The sequence below is a fragment of the Accipiter gentilis genome, chromosome W, assembly GCF_929443795.1.
Source record: "Accipiter gentilis chromosome W, bAccGen1.1, whole genome shotgun sequence".
Lineage (NCBI taxonomy): Eukaryota > Metazoa > Chordata > Aves > Accipitriformes > Accipitridae > Astur > Astur gentilis.
Window position 1 is genome coordinate 4371076 of NC_064918.1, and position 27491 is coordinate 4398566.

The following is a 27491-nucleotide window of genomic DNA, read 5'->3' on the forward strand; positions in this document are numbered from 1 at the left end:
GGTTCTCTGGTTTAGCTGCAGTATCTGTCACCAGGGTTGGGGTAGCCATGGTGCCTGTCGTCGGGGTTGGGGTAGCCATGGGGCCTATTGTTGGGGTTGGGGTAGCCACGGGGCCTGTTGCCCTGTTTTCCATCTTTTCTCCCTGAGGGTGCTGCCTAATATCAAGCAGTGTTTGGTAGATACTGGCCAGGGCCCAGCACAGTGCAGTAAGTTGTGCGTCTTTGGAATAGCCACAGCATTTTCCTTTCAAATATGCTCCCACTTCATGAGGTTTCTGTAGTTGTTCGGGAGTCAACTTCCAAGCCACTGGAGGTGAGAAGTTCTCTAGATAACTGCCCATCTTCTCCTACATGCCGTACCACCCATGAATATCCAGCTTTGGGGTAGATCTCTGAGTGGTACTCTTAAAGAGCCTTCTTGTAGCCCTAAACAAGACCTGAAACATAGTCAGGAGGCATAGCACTAACAGCACACTGGCTTGCACATCCCAAAGATATTCAAAATTCTCAAAAGCTGTTGTAATTAGTCGGAAGGAGAAAAGGGAGGCGAACGGACAGGGGGAAGTATCCCCCCCGACTTCCTCATGGATTGGGTGTAATTACCAATAAAATCTGTCAGAAGGTGCCCAAAGTATGGAAATGATATCACTGCCTCATACAGATACCAGCTTAACCTCATGACCAGTGATGTAATCATTTCACAAGTCGACATTGCCCAATACAGCAAAATGATACTCCCAATCACTCTCCCAGAGGTGAGAAACATAACTACAGGCAATACAGAGAGCATATAAGAATTTACAAAACGCCACCATGTAAACAAATGAACCAACATTGTGAAACAACATCTATTTATCTAGTATAAGAAATGTGTATGACAAATTTATTTCAACACATTCTGGCCAGATCTGTCATTATCTCAACCCTCGTGCCCCACGTTGGGCGCCAAAAAGGACTGTCGTGGTTTTAGCCCAGCCGGTAACAAAGGACCACGCAGCCGCTCGCTCACTCCTCCCGCCCCCCTCCGGTGGGATGGGGAGGAGACGGAGGAGACGAAAGAAAAAAAAACAAAAACCGGAACCTCGAGGGCTGAGATAAGGGCAGTTTACTGGGACAACACAAAAAAAGATAAGTTACAACAACAACAACAACGGTACTAATGAAAGAATATACAAAAAGAGTGATGCACAGTGCAACTGCTCACCACCCGGAAACTGACGCTCCACCACTTCCCCCACTGAAAGTCGAGAATGCTCCCCCCAGCCCGCTCTCCATTTATATACTGAGCGTGATGTCACATGGTATGGAATAGCCCCTTGGCTAGTTCAGGTCAGCTGCCCCGGCTATGCCCCCCCACCTCCCAGGTTCCTGTAAAAATTAACTCTATCCCAGCTGAACCCAGGACAGTAGACAATACACATATCTGGGATCCTGAACATACCCAGCCTACATTCAGGTTTTGAGGAGCTTCTAATTGTTTTGTATGAACCACTTGCTAAAAGCTTTATTGTTAAGACTGCAAATACTTTGATAAATTAAGGAATTCGTACATCTCCACAGATTTTATACAGCAGACATCTTACCACATTTAATTCACAACAAGTTTTTGTTTATTTTCTGTTTGTTTGTTTAATTAGAATCAAAACTCAGTACTGGAAAAATCTTTCCAGGCCCATTTGTAAGAACAAAAGCTTAGTAAAATTATCCATATCGTTTTAAGTACTTACTACCAACCTGAAAGACAAAAAGGTTTGCATGACAGCATACATCACTTTTAAGCTCAGCTCTTAAAGCTTCGTGCCTAACATAATGGCTTCCCACAGAGTCAATCACAAGCATCTTGCTCCCAAAACAAATATTTTTTAATGACTAGAATCGAAGATCAATTAACTAAATGCTACTTCATTTTCTCTATTCATCAACATTATTTTCTTCCTAAATAACATTTAATGTTTCCACGACCACACTACAACCAAACCCCAACAATATTAACATGTGGTTTTAAAAGCCTGATCAGGGAAGCTTTTTCCTTGGGAGTTTGGTTGCCTCAATCATTCCTTTTGACAATATTAAGGATTACATAGACCAGCAATCAGGAACCTGTGAGGCCAGGGCTAGTTTCACATACCCTTTAGTCACACTTGGTTGGCTTTTTTTCTTCACATTTTTAATGAGTAATATTAAGATGCATATCACATTTGGCTTGTTAAAATGTGTTGCCTACAATTATAAGCTAGCAAGAATGAAATTCAGAGGAAGCTGCTGCTGTCGAACAAAGAAAATAGAAAGCTTCTCTTTCTGCATCTTCAAAATCGGAAGCTCTGTGGAGCTTTTGGAAAATTTACATTTATTTAAAACCGAAGTTGAATGTTATGCTATGAAAAGTAAGTTTTTCATTAAAATTAGTATTTATGACTTTCAGGTTTATCATAGCATTATAGTAGCAAAATTCTTATTAGTGAATTGCTTTTAGTTCATTTAAAGCTTTCACTTATCTAATCTTATTAACTACCTACCACTGAACAATAAAATTACTAACATTCAAGAACTCTACTACTCTAGGTCTGCCTTTTTTGGTCAAAGACTTTATTCCAGCACCAAGGTCTTACTGGTTGAAAGGCAAAGTCCTGGTTACTGAGAACATTTCAGAGTTTTAAGAGCTGAATGCTGAGACAAGAAACTGCTGAAGAGTGAAAAAAATTAACAGCCTGTGATGGGTTGACCGTGGCAGGACGCCAGGTGCCCACCAAAGCCGTTCTATCACTCCCCCATCCTCAGGTGGACAGGGGAGAGAGAAAAATATAACAAAGAGCTTGCGTGTCGAGATAAGGACAGGAGAGATCATTCACTAATTACCGTCACGGGCAAAACAGACTCAGTTTGGGGAAAATTAGCTCCATTTATTACAAATCAACCAGAGTAAGGTAATGAGAAATAAAACCAAATCTCAGAACACCTTCCCTCCACCCCTCCCTTCTTCCCGGGCACAACTTCACTCCCAGATTTCTCCACCAAGCCCCCCCAGCAGCACAGGGGGACGGGGATGGGGTTTATGGTCATCACATTATTTTCTGCCACTTCATCCTCCTTAGGGGGAGGGCTCATCACACTCTTCCCCTGCTCCAGCGTGGGGTCCCACCCACGGGAGACAGTCCTCCACGAACTCCTACAACGTGGGCCATTCCCACGGGCTGCAGTTCTTCATGAACTGCTCCAGCATGGGTCCTTTCCACTGCGTGCAGTCTTTCAGGAGCACACTGCTCCAGCGTGTGTCCCCCACAGGATCAGAAGTCCTGCCAGAAAACCTGCTCCATGGGCTCCTCTCTCCACAGATCCGCAGGTCCTGCCAGGAACCTGCTCCAGCACAGGGTTCCCACGGGGTCACAGCCTCCTTCGAGAACCCACCTTCTCCGGCATGGGGTCTTCCACGGGCTGCAGGTGGATATCTGCTCCACCGTGGACCTCCCTGGACTGCAGGGGGACAGCCTGCCTCACCAGGGTCTTCACCATGGGCTGCAGGGGAATCTCTGCTCTGGCGCCTGGAGCATCTCCTCCCCCTCCTTCTTCACTGACCTTGGTGTCCGCAGGGTTGTTTCTCTTACATGTTCTCACTCCTCTCTCTTGCGGCTGTTTCTCCCCCTCTCAACTTTTTTTTCCTTCTTAAAAATGTTATCACAGAGGCGTTACCGCTATTGCTGATTGGCTCAGCCTTGGCCAGCGGCGGGTCCGTCTTAGAGCTGGCTGGTATGGGCTCACTCTCTCTCGAACACAGGGGAAGCTTCCAGCAGCTTCTTACAGAAGCCACCCCTGTAACCCCCCCCCCGGCTACCAAAACCTTGCCACACAAAACCAATACATTCCACCCCTCGACTCTGTTCATCACATTTTTAAGAACTATCATTAAAATCTACATTCATCACACAAAATCTTCACTCACATCAACAAAAAGAATTCCCCACACCAATATCAAAATAATATCATCACAAAACCGACAAAAAGTGGACAGTTTACACACAATCCACCCCTCATCCCTTCACCACGATTACAATAAAAATTCCCCACTCATCAAGCAGCTCTTACCTCTCTAGCTGCGTTCAGTCCATGTTTTGCCCGTTACCTCTCTCAATTACTATCCATAAATCAAATTCCTCACATTGCCCGCATTCTCCACCAAAAAGACTATGATGGGTTGACCCTGGCCAACTTGAAATCTACTGTATAGCTGCATTCAACAGCTGGGGACCAGATTCTGGGACCCAGAGACCCTCTGGCAATTCTGTGCTCTCAAATAATTCACAAAGAAAGTGCCTGGACGTTCCTCCAGAATTTTATGTCAACTGAAAAGGGGCATGGGGTGGTTGCTGCTGAAAAAGGGCTTTAACAATGACTGTTGCGGAGGATCCACAGAGGAAATCACGCACAGACCAATGTGATCAAGTGAAGTCCATTTACTACAACTTTTAGCGCAGTTATATACCTTATGTGCTTGTGCACACGCCTTATACAATACTCTAATTGGTCCAATACCCCGGTTCACGTGACACTATCTTATCCTCTATTGGCTGTGCAAGCTTCTTCACGAGGTGTCCAGCAGTTATTTATCTCATCCTTCGGCATCTAGGAGTTGCTTATCAGGCTCTTCTTATCTTCCTTTTTCCCAGCGTACAAGGACACAGCGTCCTTGTCTGCTCCTGCACTTTGTAAACTTATGCTTCGTTCCCACCTAACGGCTGGATTGCTCACATGCCCTCACCCAGCCAAGAAATCCTCAACAATTCCTGTAGGGATTGGCGCTCGGAAGATCTCGCGATGTACGGAAAGAGAAGGGTTAAAGGAGGCGGGATGACCGACAGACAGTATATAAGGGCGTGACGCAGTTGAATAAACGCCATTTGCAGCATCCTCATATTGGTGTCAGTGCTCTGTGGCCCAGGGTATGGTGGACCCTGTGCCGAGTCCCACAGGGTGATCAGACGAATGTCTACAAGTGGTGACCCTGACGTGATTGGACATCGGCGGATTACGCGGGGCGTAATCGAAGGCCTGGCCAGGCATGGAAGGAGTCCTGAAGGTGTTGGACTCATGCTCTAGAGAGGTAAAAATCCCTATGGGACAAAAAGAAGCGAAAGCTTGCCTAGAGCGGCTCCTGAAAGAGGAAGCGATAGAGCGCCCGGGGGACATATTGTCTCCTGAGTGCTGGCCGAAATGCACCGCGGCTTTAGCGGAACGGGCTATGGCGACGCAGCATGGTCCGGAGTTAAAGACGTGGGGGCGGATTAGGGCGATTTTCAGGAAAGTGCGGGAGGAGGGCTTAACGTGGAAGGAAGCAAAGAGACTGATGCACGCGCAGGCGGATCGGGGCGTGCAGGCGGATGGGGAGGCGCGGACAGAAGGGCTGACGGAGGTAGCGGAGCAGACGCCTCTGGTGCTCCCAGTGCAGCCGTCGGCACCGGCCGAACCACCGGGATACCCTTGGGAGGAGTTTGAACGGGAGCGTGAACGGGCGAGAGAGGAGGAGCGGGAGAAAGAGCGACAGTTAATTCAGGAGGCAGAGGAACCCGTGGCTGAGCAAAGGAGACGGGAGAAGGAGAGGCAGAGACTAGAGGAGGCGGAGAGGGCTGTGATGAAGGGATCAGAAAAGGAGCAGGTAGAGGAGGGAGCGGTTCCCCTGTATGATCCGGAGGATTGGGTGCCGGGACGTGTTTTGCGAACCGCGCCACAAGCTCACCCTAAGATGGCGCCGACATCCGCTTTCTCCCCGGATGTCTCTCCGGAGGTCGGGAGAGGCGGAGCACGGCCAAAGGAAGGAGGAAGGAAAGTCAGGACACTCCCTCTTACGCGCGTAGCGGAAGAGGAAGAGAGTGGGCCGGACTCAATCGAGGGGTCGGCTCAACGGTTAGAGGAGGCGTGGCAACTGGTGGGCGGAAACCGCTGTCGTCCGCCGCACGCAGCGATAAAACAAAAGGCTGTCTCCGACTGTAAGGCGCAGTCGGCAGCAGCCAGTGAAAAGGCAACGCCTATGCCTTTAATACCTGCGCCCGACCCAGCTACAGATCCGCTGCAGATGTTGCAGCGAGTAGTAGAGGAGATACAGGAGCAGGTGAAGCAACAGCGGCAGCTGCTACAAGCAGCTGGGGAACAGAAAGGAGTTCCCGATTCACCGAAGGTCACGTTGCCAGACTGGAAAATTGTAGCAAAGGAATGTGTTATGGACGGCATACGCTTTGAAGGACCCCCTTTAGTTTGCCCAGTCCGAGCTGGTCCAGGTGGTGTAGGGGTGGAGTGGTCTCCGTTAGATAGCAAGCTTTTGCAACAAGTGAAGAAGACCGTGGATGATTACGGCTTAGGACATCCCATGACAGGCTCTCTTTTAGATGTGGTTTTTTCAGGTTCACTGACTCCCTGGGATTCGCGACAGTTTTGCAGTATGATTTTGACTCACACCTTTTTCTTGATTTAGAAAGAAGCTTGGACAAACAGATTACAAGCAGCACTAGTTGAGACCCAACAAGAAAGACCCAGAAACAGGAAAGTGGGAAGGCGGGTGGCGCTTGGTGACACAGGGAAGAGGGTATGCTGCAGTACAATCATCAGAGCACCCAGACTCACGCGTGCGCTGGGTGCCGGCACGGTGGTTGAAACCAGACCTCAGTCAATAACGATTTGTTGTGAGTTATTTTGCAGGATGCCGTTCAGAAGATCATCTGAGTACCTGCACTGTGGTCGTTGTGACCCTTGGGTGCTTGTCAAGTATGACCGCTGTGGACAACAACTCTGGAGACGCACCAGCCGAACATCAAAATGGTGTGACCGATGTTTTGAACACCGTAGATCCACTTTACAGCAACCGCTGTGTGTACCCCATAAGCAGGGGACTATGATATGCTTTTAGACAAAGCCAATCAATTACAGGAGGCAGGTGACAGTGGCTTGACAATCTCCTCTCGTCGACCTGGCAATGGCTCCTGTCTTTGATTGACTGAAAAACGTTGACCCTATTTGGAATCCTTTTGGTGGTGGTTATTATGGTTTGTTGTGGGATACCAGCACTGACTGTTTGCGTGCGGAAACTCTTTATACAGAGTGCGGGTACCCACCAGTACACGAATTACCATGAGGTGGTGGGATCGCTTATAGCTGTAACGCCAGTTTGTACCGTCGGTCATCCGCCATAGTGAGGGGGGACTTGTAGGGATTGGCGCTCGGAAGATCTCGCGATGTACGGAAAGAGAAGGGTTAAAGGAGGCGGGATGACCGACAGACAGTATATAAGGGCGTGACGCAGTTGAATAAACGCCATTTGCAGCATCCTCATATTGGTGTCAGTGCTCTGTGGCCCAGGGTATGGTGGACCCTGTGCCGAGTCCCACAGGGTGATCAGACGAATGTCTACAAATTCCCCCTTTTTGTTTTTGAGCAATCCAGGCTTGCTTAATCACTTGGGATGCCATTTCCCTTAATAAGCTGAACAAGGTAAAAGTATTACAATAGCTAAAATCACAATAACTACAACAATGCCCATAATTCTTTGAGCCAACCCGTTACCCCTAGTGACCCAGACCATGAGGACTATGAGGATGATGAACCATCCATACATTCTTGTGCCATCTTGCTCCACGAACTCAGCCCAGCAATCGGTAGGTGCCAGCTTTCCGTGGGCGTCCCCACAGAGGCAACGATGGCCTCACTGTACACCAGCCCAATGCTCTTCGGGAAATCCCGGTATCTATACATTTGCAGAGGAACGGGTTTTAGCACACGTGGCCAGCGGGTGCCAAAAGTCCGCCTCGGTTGCAATCTATGACGCATGCGCTCGCTGGCCAGGCACGCTGCACGAGTCATAGCCATCTTGTCTATTGGTTCATGGGCTTTACGATACAGTTCTGATGCACAGAGAATCTTGACCTGTTATGTTAGCCAAGGTGACCTATACATTAGTTTTCGGCTGAGGTAGTATTCATATTGCCACATCATCTATGATGCTCCAGATGATGATGGTCATGCAAATCGAACAGGAGTCCGTCGTGGGCCTGTATCTGTGGAAACACAATCGACCTCGTTCACAGGCTATTAATGGAAATAGACCTTACCCCTGATTTTGGCTTTAACTAACTTTACATTTACCCCACACTGTCTTCCCGTAATCACGCTATGTTTAATCAAATTATGCTTAACACACTTTTTACCTAAAGCAAGTTCTATATACAATAAGGCACACTGTTCTAAGTCCTCTACAAGCGATACTCTATTAGTCGGAATCTGTCAGATCAGTGGCTTCAGCACCCATCGGTGCCGTGCCACTTGCCATTGGGACAATTCCGGGTCCAGCATCAGTGCGAAGCCATGGCTTGACCCACTTAGCCGGGATCTCCCAGTAAGTTTTACTTCCGCTGATCCGCACCATTTCCCGGATTCTGGGTCCTTATACATTACCATGATTCCCATACTTTGTTGCGTCCTTTCTGCCTGTAAAAAAACATGATGCACTACCATTGGTGGGTCTTTGTGATCACCTGTCAATCTAAGATAATTTAGCACAAATAAGGCTTTAGCCAATCGTTCCTCTGGGAGTAAGCCCTGAGTTCCCCCCTTTTGTTTTTGCAGCATGTTCTTTAGGGTTTGGTTGGCCCATTCAACAATAGCCTGTCCTGTGGGAAGATGTGGAATACCGGTACCATGGTGAATTCCCCACAAATTACAAAATCGAGTAAATCGTGTAGAACCATAGGCTGGGCCGTTGTCCATCTTAATTTCTTTAGGCATACCCAGCACTGCAAAAGAAGCGTGAAGATGTCATTCAATATGTAAGGCCTTTTCTCCAGTTCGTGCCGTGGCCCACATGGCAGCAGGATAGGTATCAATACACACATGCACAGAACGCTTTGCACCAAACCACGTGACATGGGTGACATCCATTTGCCACAACTGCAATGGCAAAAGACCTCGTCGGTTAACCCCACAGCCCAAGCCCAGCCCTTCCTTTTGTCAATCGGGGCATGCTTTAACGATACCTTGGGCATCAGTAAGTGGTAAGTCAAATTGCTTTGCTAACATCCTAGCGGGTTGGTGCAAGAACGCATGTGATTGCCGTGCTTTGTTGAAAACGATTCCCTGGAGGAGGCTCCCATGCCGCTGCAACCAATTGGTCGAACTGTTCAGAGTCATCTGGGTGCAAGGGAATGGTGAAAAAACCCCAATCTTTTAGATCTATAATTAACAAATCCCATTCTTCTGGAAGCATAACTGGAGATGGCAAACCTGGCTGCAGGGATCCCATACTGTCCATCATTGCATTCATAGCTTTGAGATCATGTAACAGTCTCCATGTCCCATTTTTCTTGGGAATGGTAAATATTGATATATTCCATGGACTAGTATAAGGAACAACATGTCCTGCTCTCAATTGGTCCTCAACTAACTCTTGTATTTCTAGCAGCCTTTCAGAATTTAGCAGCTACTGATCAATCGAAACAGGCTCATCTGTTTTCCAGCTAATTTTCAGGATTGGCTGCCCCTCAGTGACCGCTCCTAAAAAGGATGGGTCACTAACATTGCCTTCGTTTGGCTCAAAAAATCACGGCCTATGAGGCCTAACAATTCAGTTGGGGTAGTCATGACATACGGACGCATCGTAATGTGTTCACCATCGGGGAACACAAATGTAATCGGTAGCTGACTTACTAAGGTGGCTTGTGTGCCCCCATCCCTGCAATACCAAAATTTGGATTGATCAATGGCCATGATGGAGGCCAGATGCATCATGAAATAATCGTAACATCAGCTCCTGTATTGATTGTCATCGGTTTCTTGACGATAAATCCATCAGGCCCTTCCAATTGCACTACCTTTTCTGGTTTACCTCTTGTTGTGTCCATGAAAAGTATACCTGCGGTTTCCCTGTGGTGCTGAATCCGCCATCTCCACGTTGTACTTCACCTGGGTTCGGAACACACGACCTGAATGGAACTAATTGTGCTATTCTGGTACCTATAAGAATAGAAACAGGAGGGATTAAAACATGAATCATAATTTTTTCACAGTCCCACAATAATCTGCATCAATAAACCCTGGGACTACCAGAATTCCTCCTAGAGCTGTTGAAGATTGCCCCATTAAAAATGCACTAAGTCCAAACCCCAATGGTCCCTTTATGTTGGATGTGTACTGCGTTTTTCCACATCCACTCCAGAGCTCCCTGCAGTGGCGGATCTGGTGGTTGCGAGGCTGCCTGAGGGCTGGCAGCCCAAACCCCTTGCATTTCTGTCGTTGCGTGAGGGGCCTTCGCGGTTGGTGTGAATTTTCCCTGCTTCCTGTATTCTTGGTGGTATGGTTATATTTCTTACACTTGTTGCAGCACTTACTGTTAGCAGTAACTGTACATTTGCTCCTAATGTGACCACGTTTGCCACAGTTAAAACACTTGACCAAGGGTGTCTTACTGGCCTTGTGCTTCTTTGTAGCTCCTTGTAGAGCTGTGGCAGCATAGGCTACTTTCTGTGAGTCCACTGATCGTTCGATTTATTCTATCATATCAACGACGTCTGCATTTTTCGGCAAATTACACAATGCTTTGTGTGTCTTTTCAGTAGCATTTTCAAAAGCGAGTATTTTGAACATGTTTTCTTTCATGCCCTCGTTCATGTCAGGGTGGTCATAGATTGCCCTATGCAGTCTATTAATAAACTGTGCAAAAGGTTCGTTATACTCCTGTTTCACCTGGGTAAAAGCATGGCTGCGCATATTGTCTGGTATGGTAAGAAAAGCTTGATACGCCAAGATCTGTGATAGATGATGAACCTCAGTGATACATTGTAACTGAGCGTTCCCTGATGCGAAGGGTCCAGTACCCATCGGCATCTGCGTGGTTACTCCCCATAGGGGATCTGTTTGTTGTCGTGGTGTTGCTTGTTCCCTATCACAGAACGTCTCCCACTGCCGGAAAGACACTAACATTTGGGCGGGTGTCAAAACCAACTGTTCTAGCTGTTTAATATCTTGAGGTATCAGCGTATCAGCAGAAAAAATGAATTGCAGTATTTGGTGAGTTAACGCAGATTTGATTCCATACTAACAGTATTCCTTAATTTCTCAATGACCTTCCAGTCAAACGCCTCCCATTTTTTCTGTCCATTTGATGCAATAACAGGGAATGCTTGGAGCATAGTCCCTTCTATAATGGCATCTTTTATTACACCCCTCCAATGTCTCTGCCTTTCTTCTGCAGCAGCTATTACAAGCGGCTCCGCGTCTATCGCGGGCACGGTTGGTGTCACTGTCTCTGGTCCCGAGAGGCGGGATGGATGAACGGGCGGTGGCGGGGGTGCGGACTGTTCTGCCCGGGGGCTGGCCCGCGGCGGCTGCTCCATGGCCGGCTGACACGTGCCGCTGTAAATGGGCGGAGGGGTTAGCGGAGAGGGAGGGGGCAGGGGAGGTGGCGGAGGGGGTGACGAGAAGAGGGGGGGAGGGAGTGGGACTGGTATACGGCCAGAATCTTCATTCTCTTGCCTTCTCGGTTCATCCTTTCGGGAGGATCCTTTCTCCCTCACTTCTGGCTCTCCCGACTGTACTGCCATTTTTTGTAATTGGTGCACCACCTCCCTTAGGAGCTCTTCCGACCATGCTGTCAGTTTTTGTAATTGGTTCACCACCTCCCTCAGCTCTTCCATCGCGCTACCCGATGGAGATGGTTCCCTCACCCCCGCAACCTGTTTATCCGCATTAGTCACCCCTGAATCTGTCGGATTCGGATCTGTCGGGCAACAATCGGCCCCCCCTAATTCCCCTGTTTCTTGTGGAGTAACAGACAGGGGAATTTTTTCGGCACCAACGGCCTGGCTGGGTATAGGCAAAGGCTGTGTCTGTGCAGGCGTCTCAGCGTTAACAGAAATAGATGTCAGGGGGGGTGGAGATAGTTGTGTAGAGAATGTCCCCCCAACTCCAGCGGGGTAGGCTGACGCGGCAGCCCTGGAGGCAGCAGAGGGGGTCATGGCTGCGCGGGCAGCGGCAGCTACCTCCCGGTCCACCCTCATTGCCTCCAGCATGTCTCGAATTACTTTCCCGAGCGCTGCGTATTTTTTCATCTCCTTCACCTTACCCCCCTTGCAGTTAGCAGCGTCCCACAGTGCCTTGCCTATATTATCCCAGGTCGCTTCTTCAAATGCGACATTTACATTCGGGATAAGTTCTTTCTCCCAGGCCCATAAAAGTAACCCCTTTAACACAGAATTATCAAATTTCAGTCCTCTCTCAGAGAGAAAATTACGAAGGAGCTTTAGGACTGCTTCCTGCCTTTTGTCCAACCCCATCTCCATCTCCAACCGCTCACCTAATCAGGGCGAGATTCAAGCTTCCGCACGTCTCCTCGTTTTCCCAGCTCAGGGCGAGATTCAAACTTACGCGCGTCCCAGCTCAGCTGAAGCTCACGTCGTGCTTCCCAGCTTGGCTGAAGCTTCTGCCGTCCTGCCGGGGCAGCAGGAACACTCTCGGCTGGCTCCTCCGCTTCCTCGTCGGTTCAGCTGCACCAGAAATTCTCATAGAGACAATAAAGTCCTGATCTGAGGGTCCCTGTTTGGGCGCCAAATGTTGCGGAGGATCCAGTGGGGAAATCATGCACAGACCAATGCGATCAAGTGAAGTCCATTTACTACAACTTTTAGCACAGTTATATACCTTATGTGCTTGTGCACGTGCCTTATACAATACTCTAATTGGTCCAATACCCCGGTTCACGCGACACTATCTTATCCTCTATTGGCTGTGCAAGCTTCTTCACGAGGTGTCCAGCAGTTACTTATCTCATTCTTTGGCATCCAGGAGTTGCTTGTCAGGCTCTTCTTATCTTCCTTTTTCCCAGCGTACAAGGACACAGCGTCCTTGTCTGCTCCTGCACTTTGTAAACTTATGCTATGTTCCCACCTAACGGCTGGATTGCTCACATGCCCTCACCCAGCCAAGAAATCCTCAACATGAGGGCACAGAGAAGATGAAGCCAGACTCTTCTCAGAGGTGCACAAAGATGAGAAGCACACAGGGAACACATGGAGTTCCAAGTCAATATAAGAAAAAAAAGAAGGAGAAATCACAGCATGAGGTCAGTCAAATATTGGAACTGTGAGGCTATGGCATCCCTATCCTTGGAGATGTTCAAACCTTGGTTGGAGAAGACCCTGAGCAATGTATTCTAACTATGAAGTTGGATCTAATTTGAAGTTGGCCTTGCTTTGGTAGTGGTGGCGGGGAACAACCAGGTGACCTCCAAAGGGCCTTTTCAGCATGAATTATTCAATGATTCTATGATTAACAAAACCTTACTCTTATTGCCTGCCTATGTGTCAAGTAGCCTTTCTTCTCAGATTTTGTTTATTATCACAGTAGAGTCTGTTTTCATCTTGAAGTGGGCTCTGAGCCATGAAGAAAACAGACCAAGCAGCATTTCTCAGTTACTCATCAAATTTATGCAAGATCAACCCACCATCTCTCTTAATATCTCAAACCTCTGGAGTCTGGCCAGAGTTCTGGTACTGCTTCTCAGTGTCCTTAGCCAAGTTCTCAGACTGCAGAGATCTAGCTGTCATCCTCTCTAGAAAGTAGGGATCTAATTGCCTATCTTCAGGGTCCAGGATCAAGTCCTATAAATTGCACTAAAATTTTGCACACCTTTTCCCAGTTTTCCCTCAGGAGACTTGTACTAATTGTTAGCAAACAGATTCATGAAAACATGGACTTGACAGAATTTGTGCATTTTTAAAATAAAAGCATAAAGTATGGAAAAGATGAAACTTAAGAAAACTTAAAATGCATATAAAAAAGATCAGAAATTCCTGCTTTCTGATACAGCTGATTCTCTATTACACTGTCTTAAATCTAGCTTACCTTTTCCACCTTTGATATGTTCCTACAAGTAGAAGTGAAGCCAAAGCTCTCCAGAAGCCTATTGAGCTGTTTCTTTTTCCCAGAGAGTCTCATGTTTCTTTCTCTCATTTGTCACTTCTGCCTCTTTATTTCAGTATTTTTTCTATTCTATTTTTTCACTCTCTTCAGCCTTGAAGGTGGGGGAGGAAGAAAAATAGTTTGAGAGGAAATAATTCTCCTATAGTGGGCAAACCTATATTCTCTGTGGTTTGGGTGGATATGTTTTGGAACTCTGTGTCAGACCAAGGTTCAATATCCTTCTCCATTCATCAGAAAGCAGATGGTTGCAGCCAGGGTATGGCCAGGGCAAGCATATGTGATAAGTTCTCCAGATTGTCTCTCACCTTCTAAACTATCGCTCAGAGCCTCAGAGATTTAACTTCTATGTATTTAGTTGCCTTCAGTGATTTTTTCTCTTCCATGAGGTTGCACAACCTTTCCTTGAACCCTTGTAAACTGTTGCTATTCACACAATCCTCTTCTATATTTCCACATCTTAACTACATACTCTTTGAAGAATCATCTCTGTTTCTTTATGACTTGCTTCCACGTAATTTGAATTTTCAATGATAAAATACGCATGCTGTGACAGAAGCTCTTACAATACCACATTTAGCAACTTTCATATTAACCAATATCTTTAAAATATCAAAAAGAATTTATATGTTTGTCCTGGTTTCAGCTGGGATAGAGTTAATTGTCTTCCTAGTAGCTGGTACAGTGCTATGTTTTGAGTTCAGTATGCAAAGAATGTTGATAACACTGATGTTTTCAGTTGTTGCAAAGTAGTGTTTAGACTAAAGTCAAGGATTTTTCAGCTTCTGAAGCCCAGCCAGCGAGAAAGCTGGAGGGGCACAAGAAGTTGGCACAGGACACAGCCAGGGTAGCTGACCCAAAGTGGCCAACAGGGTATTCCATACCATGTGACATCACATCTAGTATAGGAACTGGAGGGAGGGGGGGGCGGGGGGAATTGCCACTTGGGGACTAACTGGGTGTCGATCGGCGGGTGGTGAGCAATTGCCCTGCACATCATTTGTACATTCCAATCCTTTTATTACTACTGTTGTCATTTTATTAGTGTTATCATTATCATTATTAGTTTCTTCTTTTCTGTTCTATTAAACTGTTCTTATCTCAACCCACGAGTTTTACTTCTCTTCCCGATTTTCTCCCTCATCCCACTGGGTGGGGGGAAGTGAGTGAGCAGCTGCGTGGTGCTTAGTTGCTGGCTGGGGTTAAACCACAACAATGTTCTGCAAAGGTAGTCTCCAAACTGATATATGATCATATCTCCTTCCATTTCACAAAACTCATTTAAGCTTTTCTTTCTATCATGTGTGACTGTTCACTCAACTACTGCTCAGATTTTGGCTAACACATAGCTCATGCTAAGGGCTGATGTATGCTGGGAGAAGTGCATCAAGAGCAATATGTAGTCAGGACATGATGGACAGGAAGGAGTAAAGGTCATGATGGAGCTGTTATCACCTGCAGCTTGCTTTCTCCTGCAGCCATAATAATTGCATATTAATTGTCTGGCATTTTCTTCAGAATCCACTAACTTACGGAAATGGTATAGACCAAGCTTCCAAGCTGGAAGGTATAAATACATCAGCTTACCCAAAAAGCTTTTGAAGCATATCCAATAGCAGCTGAACTCCTGAGGCTTTCTTGCTTCCCAGTGTGATACAGGGGACACCCATACCGTGATGGAGGAGGAAGGATGAGCACTTTCACCATCAGCTAGGTAAGTATTTTGCTCATATGTGCATGAGTTATGAATTAGAGAACTTGAGGGTTAGAAATCTCATTAATTAAGTGAATTCACATGTTAGACTAGTCTGTACGAAGGGGATTGAGCCCTTGTTTCATGTGTGTATTTGTTTTCTTTCCTTATGAGCTCCTAAAATAATTTAGAGTACATTCTCCTGTAAATTTGAGAGATCCAAATGGACTGTGACAATCATGGCTTCACAGCACAGCAGCATTTCACTTTTGACCATTTGAATATTCTTCATGATAACCGAGATTCAGACTCCGTTATTTGCTGACCACAGCAAGGGATGGAAAACATAAGCAATGAAACCTTTCTATAAGCTTTGGCATCACCTTGTGAAAGCTTACATCTTCCTTCAGTATCTATAGAAAACCTTTATTGCACTTCCCTTTCCTAACTATTGCAGTTTATTTATTTTATACCAACATAATGATTTATGCTAGTTTATAACTTCTCTGTTTAATACTGCAACTTTAAGTTTCATATCCTAATTTTCTGTAGCATATAGTTAGTAACATGGTTTGGAACATGGGATTCTTAAAGAATAAGATGTCAAATCACCTTGTACAGCTTTTAGTGTTACTATTTCTGTATTTTATGCATTAATGATACAGCTTGGCATTCAAATGCCTTCTTGAAATAAATCATCCAAATATCAGAGGTTCCATCTCTTTAGTACTCTGTTCCTCATTCATTCAGAATGTGTTGGGTAATTAATTCTTGCAATCAGAATGCAGATGGAGACGTTGACAGCCATTCCCCAGTATATAAGGCAAATAGATCCAATGAATTTACATTATCATCTGTATTGGGTTTGTGTGGCAAGGTTTTGGTAGCGGGGGGCTACAGGGGTGGCTTCTGTGAAAAGATGCTAGAAGCTTCCCCTATGTCTGACAGACCCAATGCCAGCCAGCTCCAAGACGGACCCGCCATTGCCCAAGGCTGAGCCAATCACAGATGGTGGTAGCACCTCTGTGATAACATATTTAAGAAGGGAAAAGAGTTGCTGCACAACAGAAACTGCAGCTGGAGAGACGAGTGAGAATATGTGAGAGAAACAACCCTGCAGACACCAAGGTCAGTGAAGAAGGAGGGGGAGGAGGTGCTCCAGGCGCCGGAGCAGAGATTCCCCTGCAGCCCATGGTGAAGACCATGGTGAGGCAGGTTGTTCCCCTGCAGCCTATGGAGGTTAGCGGTGTGTTGGGAATTGGCTTGATGAGAAAGGACATGGGTCTATGGAAAAGTTGTGCGAGCAGAGTTCTGTGTGAAAGAATGTCAGCCTGAGCAGCAAGACTAGGCCTTGGCCGAAGACTGCTGGCCTTGCTGATATCAGGAGAAAAACAACAGCTGGTCTCGCTGTTATCAGGAGAAAGACAGGGACGGTGTGACCTTGGCATAACTTCATAAGTAACTTTTGAAGAAGTTCCCATGAGAAAGTTACGGAACACGCATAGCTGCAAATCACAAGTGGGTGTGTTTTAGTAATGAATAAACATTAGCAATGTACCAATCATATTAGGACTAGTAGGCATAATTATCGCAAACGGTATAAATATGAGCTATCCGTGCAAATAAAGTTGAATCACTTCTATCACTCATATTGGGTCGACTTATGTGCATTCCTCCGCCGCTCCAACAAATGGCGCCCAACGTGGGGCCGAAGAAAGGGGAATTGGAGCAACGGACACTGAGGAGCACCGGTAGCAGCGACCAGGGGGTAAAAGATTAACCGAACGCTGATCGTCTTGGTTGGTGTGTTAACTCTCATGCCTGGACCGTCCAAAAGGGGTTCGCCATCAGTGAGGGCTACTGGAAAAAGGCTGCAAAGACTTTTTAACCAAGGTGCCTTAATCAAGGTAGCACCAAGGAGTATCAAGAAGCCGGCCGGCAATGGATCAAGAGGTAGCCCTAAAATTATTACAGTGCTTTTTAGAAAAGCAGGGGGTAAATTGCGTTAAGCAAGTTTCGGGATTAGTTGCTTTAGGTCGTGTTAAGGGATGCTTTAAGAATCTGAATTTATTATTTGAGGAGAGTGAATGGCGTAGATTAGGAGACATATTATGGGATATGGTAACTGACGATGATAAATCAGCTAAAAAACTAATGAAGCAAGGACAGAAACCTTTCAATTAGTGTGGGTACAGCTTTTGAGCTTAGTACCTGGAATGCTACCGGAACCTCCCTATGGGATGAAATTAGTGACGGGTCTAAAGAAGTTAAAGGTCTTGTAACTTTATGGAAATTGATTAAGACAACTCTGTAAGAAATGAAAGCAGATCGTAAAGCGTCTGCGTCTGCTTTTGCTGCTCTCTCTCTCCAACCGCAAGCGAAAGGGAAAAGCGGGGAGAAAAACATAATGCAGCGAGAGAGACTTTTTGGAGCTTGTTTGCCTGCTCTCGTGCCCTTGACTTCTGCTCCACTCCCTGGGACTGCCGATATTAATCAGCCATCTGACAGTTCCCAAGCCTCCCTAACCGTACGATTAAAGGAAACCCTACAGAATCAGGGAGTGAGTAAAAATCTGCCTACGAAAAAGCAGCCCCCAGATACCACCGTTCAACATGAACAAATTATACCTAGCATATACCCTGATTCAAATAATGCAAACAAGGATTTGGCTACTCTAATAATAGAACAAAAAGAGACAATATTAGAATTGTTAAAGGAAATGCGGAAAAGAGACAGGGAAACCAACCACACCCGCGATAGATGCGGAGCCGCTTGTAATAGCCGCTGCAGAAGAAAGGCAGAGACATTGGAGGCGTGTAATAAAAGATGACATTATAGAAGGGACTATGCTCCAAGCATTCCCAGTTATTGCATCAAATGGACAGAAAAAATGGGAGGCGTTTGACTGGAAGGTCATTGAGAGATTAAGGAATGCTGTAAATCAGTACGGAATCAAATCTGTGTTAACACACCAAATACTGCAATTCATTTTTTCTGCTGATATGCTGATACCTCAAGATATTAAACAGCTAGCACAGTTGGTTTTGATACCCGCCCAAATGTTAGTATTTTTCCGGCAGTGGGAGAAGCTCTGTGATAGGGTACAAGCAACACCACGACAACAAAAAGATCCCTTATGGGGAGTAATCATGCAGATGCTGATGGGTACTGGACCCTTCGTATCAGGGAACGCTCAGTTACAATGTATCACTGAGGTTCATCATCTATCACAGATCTTGGCGTATCAGGTTTCTCTTACCATACCAGACAATATGCGCAGTCATGCTTTTACCCAGGTGAAACAGGAGTATAACGAACCTTTTGCACAGTTTATTAATAGACTGCATAGGGCAATTTATGACCACCCTGACATGAACGAGAGCATGAAAGAAAACATGTTCAAAATACTCGCTTTTGAAAATGCTACTGAAAAGACACGCAAAGCATTGTGTAATTTGCCGAAAAATGCAGACGTCGTTGATATGATAGAATACATGGATCGATCAGTGGACTCACAGAAAGTAGCCTATGCTGCCACAGCTCTCCAAGGAGCTACAAAGAAGCACAAGGCCAGTAAGACACCCTTGGTCAAGTGTTTTAACTGTGGCACACGTGGACACATTAGGAGCAAATGTACAGGTACTGCTAACAGTAAGTGCTGCAACAAAGTGTAAGAAAGATAACCGTACCACCAAGAATATAGGAAGCAGGGAAAATTCACACCGACTGCGAAGGCCCCTCACGCAATGACACAAATGCAAGGGGTTTGGGCTGCCAGCCCTCAGGCAGCCTCGCAACCACCAGATCCGCCACTGCAGGAAGCTCCGGAGTGGATGTGGAAACCGCAGTACACATCCAACATAAAGGGACCATTGGGGTTCGGGCTTAGTGCATTTTTAATGGGGCGATCTTCAACAGCTCTAGAAGGAATTCTGGTAGTCCCAGGGCTTATTGATGCAGATTATTGTGGGACTGTAAAAATTATGCTTCATGTTTTAATCCCTCCTGTTTCTATTCCTAAAGGTACCAGAATAGCACAATTAGTTCCATTCAGGTCGTGTGTTCTGAACCCAGGTGAAGTACAATGTGGAGATGGTGGATTCGGCTCCAGAGGGAAACCGCAGGTATACTTTGCCATGGACACAACAAGAGGTAAACCAGAAAAGGTAGTGCAATTGGAAGGGCCTGATGGAGTTATCGTCAAGAAACCGATGACAATCAATACAGGAGCTGATGTTATGATTATTTCACGATATATTTGGCCTCCATCATGGCCATCAATCTATCCAAACTTTGGTATTGCAGGGATAGGGGGCACACAGGCCACCTTAGTAAGTCAGCTACCGATTACCCATTTGTGTTCCCCGACAGTGAACACGTTACGATGCGTCTGTATATCATGACTATCCCAACTGAATTGTTTGGCCTCATAGGCCGTGATTTATTAAGCCAAATGAAGGCAATGTTAGTGACGCATCCTTTTTAGGAGCGGTCACTGAGGGATAGCCAATCCTGAAAATTAGCTGGAAAACAGATGAGCCTGTTTGGATTGATCAGTAGCTGCTAAATTCTGAAAGGCTGCTAAAAATACAAGGGTTAGTTGAGGACCAATTGAGAGCGGGACATGTTGTTCCTTCTACTAGTCCATGGAATACATCAATATTTACCATTCCCAAGACAAGTGGGAAATGGAGACTGTTACATGATCTCAGAGCTGTGATTGCGGTGATGCACAGTATGGGAGCCCTGCAGCCAGGTTTGCCATCTCCAGTTATGCTTCCAGAAGAATGGGATTTGTTAAATATAGATCTAAAAGATTGGTTTTTTCACCATTCCTTTGCACCGAGATGACGCTGAATGGTTCGCCTTTTCGATACCATCGATTAACAAGGCAGAGCCCTATAAGAGATACCATTGGGTCGTGTTACCGCAATGAATGCGCAATTCCCCCACGATGTGTCAGGTGTATGTGGCCTGGGCATTAAAGCCTGTAAGAAAGCAGTTTCCTCAGTCAATTATTTATCATTATATGGATGACATTTTGATAGCAGGAAGGAACTTGCCACAGGATGAAATTTTAACTCAATTGCAGGACATCTTAAGCCATCGCGGAGTAATAATCGCTCCTGAAAAGGTGCAAAAGGCAGCACCTTGGAAGTATTTGGGGTGGCACATAGATGCTAGCAATGTTCAACCTCAGAAGGTTCAAATAACATGAGAAATTTCAACGTTGCATGATGTCCAGAAGCTTGTGGGAGATATCCAGTGGGTGCGGAATCTTTGCGGTATCACTAATGACGATATGGCCCCTCTGGTAGAACTCTTGGGTACGAGCACACATGCAGATGAGAAACGGGAAATGACAGAGCTGACCAATGGGTTGCAGCGCCATGGGAGCCTCCTCCAGGGAACCGTTTTCAACAAAGCACAGAAATCACATGCGTTCTTGCATCAACCCGCTAGGATGTTGGCAAAGCAATTTGACTTACCACTTACTGATACCCAAGGTATCGTTAAAGCATGCCCCGATTGTCAAAAGGAAGGGCTGGGCTTGGGCCGTGGGGTTAACCGACGAGGTCTTTTGCCATTGCAGTTGTGGCAAATGGATTTCACCCATGTCATGTGGTTTGGTGCAAAGCGTTCTGTGCACGTGTGTATTGATACCTATCCTGCTGCCATGTGGGACACGGCACGAACTGGAGAAAAGGCCTTACATATTGAATGACATCTTCACACTTCTTTTGCAGTGCTGGTTGTGCCTAAAGAAATTAAGATGGACAAGGGCCCAGCCTATGGTTCTACACGATTTGCTCGATTTTGTAATTTGTGGGGAATTCACCATGGTACCGGTATTCCACATCTTCCCACAGGACAGGCTATTGTCGAATGGGCTAACCAGACCCTACAGAACATGCTGCAAAAACAAAAGGGGGGAACCCAGGGCTTACTCCCAGAGGAACGATTGGCCAAAGCCTTATTTGTGCTAAATTATCTTAGATTGACAGGTGATCACAAAGACCCACCAATGGTAGTGCATCATGTTCTTTTACAGGCAGAAAGGACGCAACAAAGTACAGGAATCATGGTAATGTATAAGGACCCAGAATCCGGGCAGTGGTGCGGATCAGCAGAAGTAAAACTTACTGGGAGATCCCGGCTAAGTGGGTCAAGCCATGGCTTCGCACTGATGCTGGACCCGGAATTGTCCCAATGGCAAGTGGCACGGCACCGGTGGGTGCTGGAGCCACTGATCCAACAGATTCTGACTAATAGAGTATTACACTTTAGAGGACTAGTGGACACTGAGTCCTTCAGAGAGGTTTTTAGAACAGCGTGCCTTATTGTATATAGAACTTGCTTTAGGTAAAAAGTGTGTTAAGCATAATTTGATTAAACATAGTGTGATTACGGGAAGACAGTGTGGGGTAAATATAAAAGTTAGTTAAAGCCAAAATCAGGGGTAAGGTCTATTTCCATTAATAACCTGGGAACGAGGTTGATTGTGCTTCCACAGATACAGGCCCACGACGGACTCCTGTTCGATTTGCACGACCATCATCATCTGGAGCATCATAGATGATGTGGCAATAAGAATACTACCTCAGCCGAAAACTAATGTATAGGTCACCTTGGCTAACATAACAGGTCAAGATTCTCTGTGCATCGGAACTGTATCGTAAAGCCCACGAACCAATTAGACAAGATGGCTATGACTCGTGCAGCGTGCCTGGCCAGCGAGCACATGCGTCATAGATTGCAACCGAGGCGGACTTTTGGCACCCGCTGGCCACGTGTGCTAAAACCCGTTCCTCTGCAATTGTATAAATACCGGGATTTTCCAAAGAGCATCGGGCTGGTGTACGGTGAGGCCATCGTTGCCTCTGTGGGGACGCCCACGGAAAGCTGGCACCTACTGATTGCTGGGCTGAGTTCGTGGAGCAAGATTGCACAAGAATGTATGGATGGTTCATCATCCTCATAGTCCTCATGGTCTGGGTCACTAGGGGTAATGGGTTGGCTCAAAGAATTATGGGCATTGTTGTAGTTATTGAGATTTTAGCTATTGTAATAATTTTACCTTGTTCAGCTTGTTAAGAAAAAATGGCATCCCAAGTTATTAAGCAAGCCTAGATTGCTCAAAAACAAAAAGGGGGAATTGTTGAGGATTTCTTGGCTGGGCAAGGGCATATGAGCAATCCAGCCGTTAGGTGGGAACGAAGCATAAGTTTACAAAGTGCTGGAGCAGACAAGGACGCTGTGTCCTTGTACGCTGGGAAAAAGGAAGATAAGAAGAGCCTGACAAGCAACTCCTGGATGCCGAAGAATGACATAAGTAACTGCTGGACACCTCGTGAAGAAGCTTGCACAGCCAATAGAGGATAAGATAGTGTCGCGTGAACCGGGGTATTGGACCAATTAGAGTATTGTATAAGGCGCGTGCACAAGCACATAAGGTATATAACTGTGCTAAAAGTTGTAGTAAATGGACTTCACTTGATCGCATTGGTCTGTGCGTGATTTCCCCTCTGGATCCTCCACAACATGTTGGAAGTCAAGCAAGCAGGGCAGAAGGCTGGCTTGGCTGAACAGGGATCTCCTTCTGGAACTTAGGCCGAAAAGAAAGTGCATGGACTTTGGAAGCAAGGTCAGGCTACTCAGGAGGACTACAGGAATGCTGTTCGCCACTGTAGGGAGAAAATCTGTGTGGCCAAAGCTCAACTGGAGTTGAAACTGTCCAGTACTGTGGTGGATAACTGTTCTGGGTTCAGCTGGGATAGAGTTAATTTTTACAGGAACCTGGGAGGTGGGGGCATAGCTGGGGCAGCTGACCTGAACTAGCCAAGGAGCTATTCCATACCATGTGACATCCTGCCCAGTATATAAATGGGGAGCGGGCCAGGGGGTGGTCTCTGTTTTTCGGTGGGGGAAGTGGCGGAGCATCGGGTCCCGGGTGGTGAGCAGTTGCACCGTGCATCACTTGTTTTGTATACTTTTTCATTAGTGCCGTTGTTGTTGTTGTAATTTCTTTGTGTTTGTCCCAGTAAACTGCCTTTATCTCAACCCTCGAGGTTCCAGTTTCTTTTTCTTTTCTCTCCTCCGTCTCCTCCCCATCCCACCGGAGGGGGGCGGAGGAGTGAGTGAGCGGTTGCGTGGTCCTTTGTTACCGGCCGGGCTGAAACCACGACAGTCCTTTTTGGCGCCCAACATGGGGCAGAAGGGTTGAGATAACGACAGATCTGGCCAGAGCGTGTTGAAACAAATTTGCCAAATGCATTTCTTAGATAAATAGATGTTAGTCACAATGTTGTTTCATTTGTTTACATGGTGGCATTTTGTAAGCTCTTATATGCTCTATGTATTGCCTGTAGTTGCGTATCTCATCTCTGGGAGAGTGATTGGGATTATCATTTTGCTGTACTGGGCAATGTCGACTTATGAAATGATTACATCACTGGTCATGAGGTTAAGCTGGAATCTGTATGAGGCAGTGATATCATTTCCATACTTTGGGCACCTTCTGTCGGATTTTATTGGTAATTACACCCAATCCATGGGGAACTTAGGGGGGGGATAATTCCCCCCGTCCGTTCACATCCCTTTTATCCTTCCGACTAATTACAACAGCTTTTGAGAATTTTGAATATCCTTGGGATGCGCAAGCCAGTGTGCTGTTAGTGCTATGCCTCATGAATATGTTTCAGGTCTTGTTTAGGGCTATAAAAAGGCTCTTTAAGAGTACCACTCAGAGATCTCCCCCAAAGCTGGATACTCATGGGTGGCACGGCATGTGGGAGGATGTGGGCAGGTATCTAGAGAACTTCTCACCGCCAGTGACTTGGAAGTTCACTCCCGAACAACTACAGAACCCTCATGAAGTGACAGAATATTTGAAAGAAAAATGCTGTGGCTATCCCAGACACATACAACTCACTACACTGTGCTGGGCCCTGGCCAGTATCTACAAAACACTGCTTGATACTAGGCAGCACCCTCAGGGAGAAAAGATGGAAAACACGACAACAGGCACCGTGGCTACCCCAACCATGACAACAGGTGCCATGGCTGCCCCTACCATGACAACAGGTACCGTGGCTGCCCCTACCCCGGTGACAGATACTGCAGCTAAACCAGAGAACCAGCCTGTGCCAGTATCAGTTGCCCCTGTACAGGAAAAGAAACACACAAAGAAATCAGTTCACTTAGCGAGAGATGAAGATGAACCAGGGTCATCGCGAGAACAGGAGGAAGAGGCAGAACCTGAAATAATTACCCAATCTCTATCCATGAGTGAGTTGCGTGACATGCGAAAAGATTTTAGCTGCCACCCAGGTGAGCACATTGTTACCTGGCTGCTCTGATGCTGGGATAGCGGGGCTAGTAGTGTGGAATTAGAGGGTAAGGAAGCCAAGCAGTTGGGGTCTCTGTCTAGGGAAGGGGGCATCGACAAGGCGATTGGGAGAAAAACACAAGTCCTCAGCCTCTGGAGGCGACGTCTGTTAGGTGTAAAGGAAAGATACCCCTTCAGGGATGAAGTTACATGTCACCAAGGCAAGTGGACCACCATGGAGAGAGGTATCCAGTACCTGAGAGAATTAGCCGTGCTGGAGGTGATTTATAATGATCCAGAAAATGCGCAGTCACCCACAGATCCAGATGAAGTCCAATGCACACAACCGATGTGTCGGAAGTTTCTACAAAGTGCACCACCAACCTATGCCAACTCATTGGCAGTAATGTCCTGGAAAGAAGGCTATGGACAAACGGTGGATGAATTGGCTGTCCAAATCTGGCAATATGAAGGAAGTCTCTCTTCCTCCCTACGGGCCTGTGTCTCAGCTGTAGAGGAGTTGTCCCGAGAGTTCCAGCAATTCAAAGTGGATCTGTCCTTCTCCTCACCTGTACAGGCCTGCATCGCAGTTATTGGGAGTAAGCGTTCCTCTGCCCAAGAGAGAGGAGAGAGAAAGTACACTCAATGGGCTAACCTGTGGTTTTACCTGCGTGACCATGGAGAGGACATGAGGAAGTGGGATGGAAAACCTACCTCAGTCTTGGATGCACGGGTACAGGAGTTGCGAGAAAAAGCAACCAGAAAAGAGAATTCTTCTTGGAAAACTGCTGCTCCAGTTTCCCGTGAGCAGTCCCCCAGGATGCAGTAGATGAGCTGATCTCATTTCTGATCCCCTTGAAGGGACTTCTGATTCACGTGTGCAGAAAGTGAGTAAGGGATATTCTAACCAGGATTGGAGGGGCCCTGCCTCCAGCTAGGTGGAGGAGAGGGACAACCGAGTCTACTGGACAGTGTGGATTCGATGGCCTGGCACATCAGACCCACAGGAATATAAGGCTCTAGTGGACACTGGTGCACAATGTACCCTAATGCCATCAAGTTATAAAGGGGCAGAACCCATCTGTATCTCTGGTGTGACAGGGGGATCCCAAGAGCTAACCGTATTGGAAGCTGAAATGAGTCTAACCGGGAATGAGTGGCAGAAACACCCCATTGCGACTGGCCCAGAGGCCCCGTGCATCCTTGGTATAGATTATCTCAGGAGGGGGTATTTCAAGGACCCAAAGGGGTACCAGTGGGCCTTTGGTATAGCTGCATTGGAGACGGAGGAGATTGAACAGCTGTCTACCCTGCCGGGTCTCTCCCAAGACCCTTCGGTTGTGGGGTTGCTGAAGGTTGAAGAACAACAGGTGCCAGTTGCTACCACGACGGTGCACCGGCGGCAATATCGCACCAACCGAGACTCCCTGATTCCCATCAATAAGCTGATTTGCCAATTGGAGAGCCAAGGAGTGATCAGCAAGACTCACTCACCCTTTAATAGTCCCATATGGCCAGTGCAGAAACCTGATGGGGAATGGCGACTAACAGTAGATTATCGTGGGCTGAATGAAGTCACGCCACCGCTGAGCCCTGCTGTACCAGATATGTTAGAGCTTCAATATGAACTGGAATCAAAGGCAGCTAAGTGGTATGCCACAACTGACATTGCTAATGCATTTTTCTCCATTCCTTTGGGAGTGGAGTGCAGGCCTCAGTTTGCTTTCACTTGGAGGGGCATCCAGTACACCTGGAATCGACTGCCCCAGGGGTGGAAACACAGCCCCACCATTTGCCACGGACAGATCCAGGCTGCACTAGAAAAATGTGAAGCTCCAGAGCACCTGCAATATATTGATGACATCATCGTATGGGGCAACACGGCAGAAGAAGTTTTTGAGAAAGGGAAGAAAATAATCCAAATCCTTTTGAAGGCTGGTTTTGCCATAAAAGAAAGTAAGGTCAAGGGACCTGCGCAGGAGATCCAGTTCTTAGGAGTAAAATGGCAAGATGGATGTCGTCAGATCCCTGCTGACGTCATCAACAAAATAGCAGCTATGTCCTCACCGACTAATAAAAAGGAAACACAGGCTTTCTTAGGTGTTGTGGGTTTTTGGAGAATGCATATTCCAAATTACAATCAAATTGTAAGCCCTCTCTACCAAGTTACTTGGAAGAAGAACGATTTTAAATGGGGGCCTGAGCAACGACAAGCCTTTCAACAGATTAAGCAGGAGATTGTTCACGCAGTAGCTCTTGGGCCAGTCCGGACAGGACAAGATATTAAAAATATGCTCTACACTGCAGCTGGGGAGAATGGCCCTACCTGGACCCTTTGGCAGAAAGCACCTGGGGAGACCTGAGGCCGACCTCTGGGGTTTTGGAGTCGGGGATATCGAGGATCCGATTCTCGCTATACTCCAACTGAAAAAGAGATCTTGGCAGCATATGAAGGAGTTCGAGCCGCCTCAGAAGTGGTTGGTACTGAAACACAGCTCTTCTTAGCACCCCGACTGCCAGTGCT

At 46.6% G+C, this 27491-nt stretch overlaps 2 protein-coding genes across 2 annotated transcripts in view; one reads left to right on the plus strand and one right to left on the minus strand.

The window, feature by feature from the left end:
- Positions 1-27491, minus strand: part of LOC126035342 (uncharacterized) — a 171909-nt gene that overhangs the window by 113829 nt on the left and 30589 nt on the right. The window lies entirely within an intron of this gene.
- LOC126035341 (uncharacterized) overlaps positions 4824-27491 on the plus strand; it is a 274404-nt gene continuing 251736 nt past the window's right edge. Inside the window, exon 1 of the mRNA XM_049793871.1 lies at positions 4824-5094. The gene's annotated coding sequence lies outside the window, so the exon portion shown is untranslated. The remainder of the gene's footprint in view (positions 5095-27491) is intronic.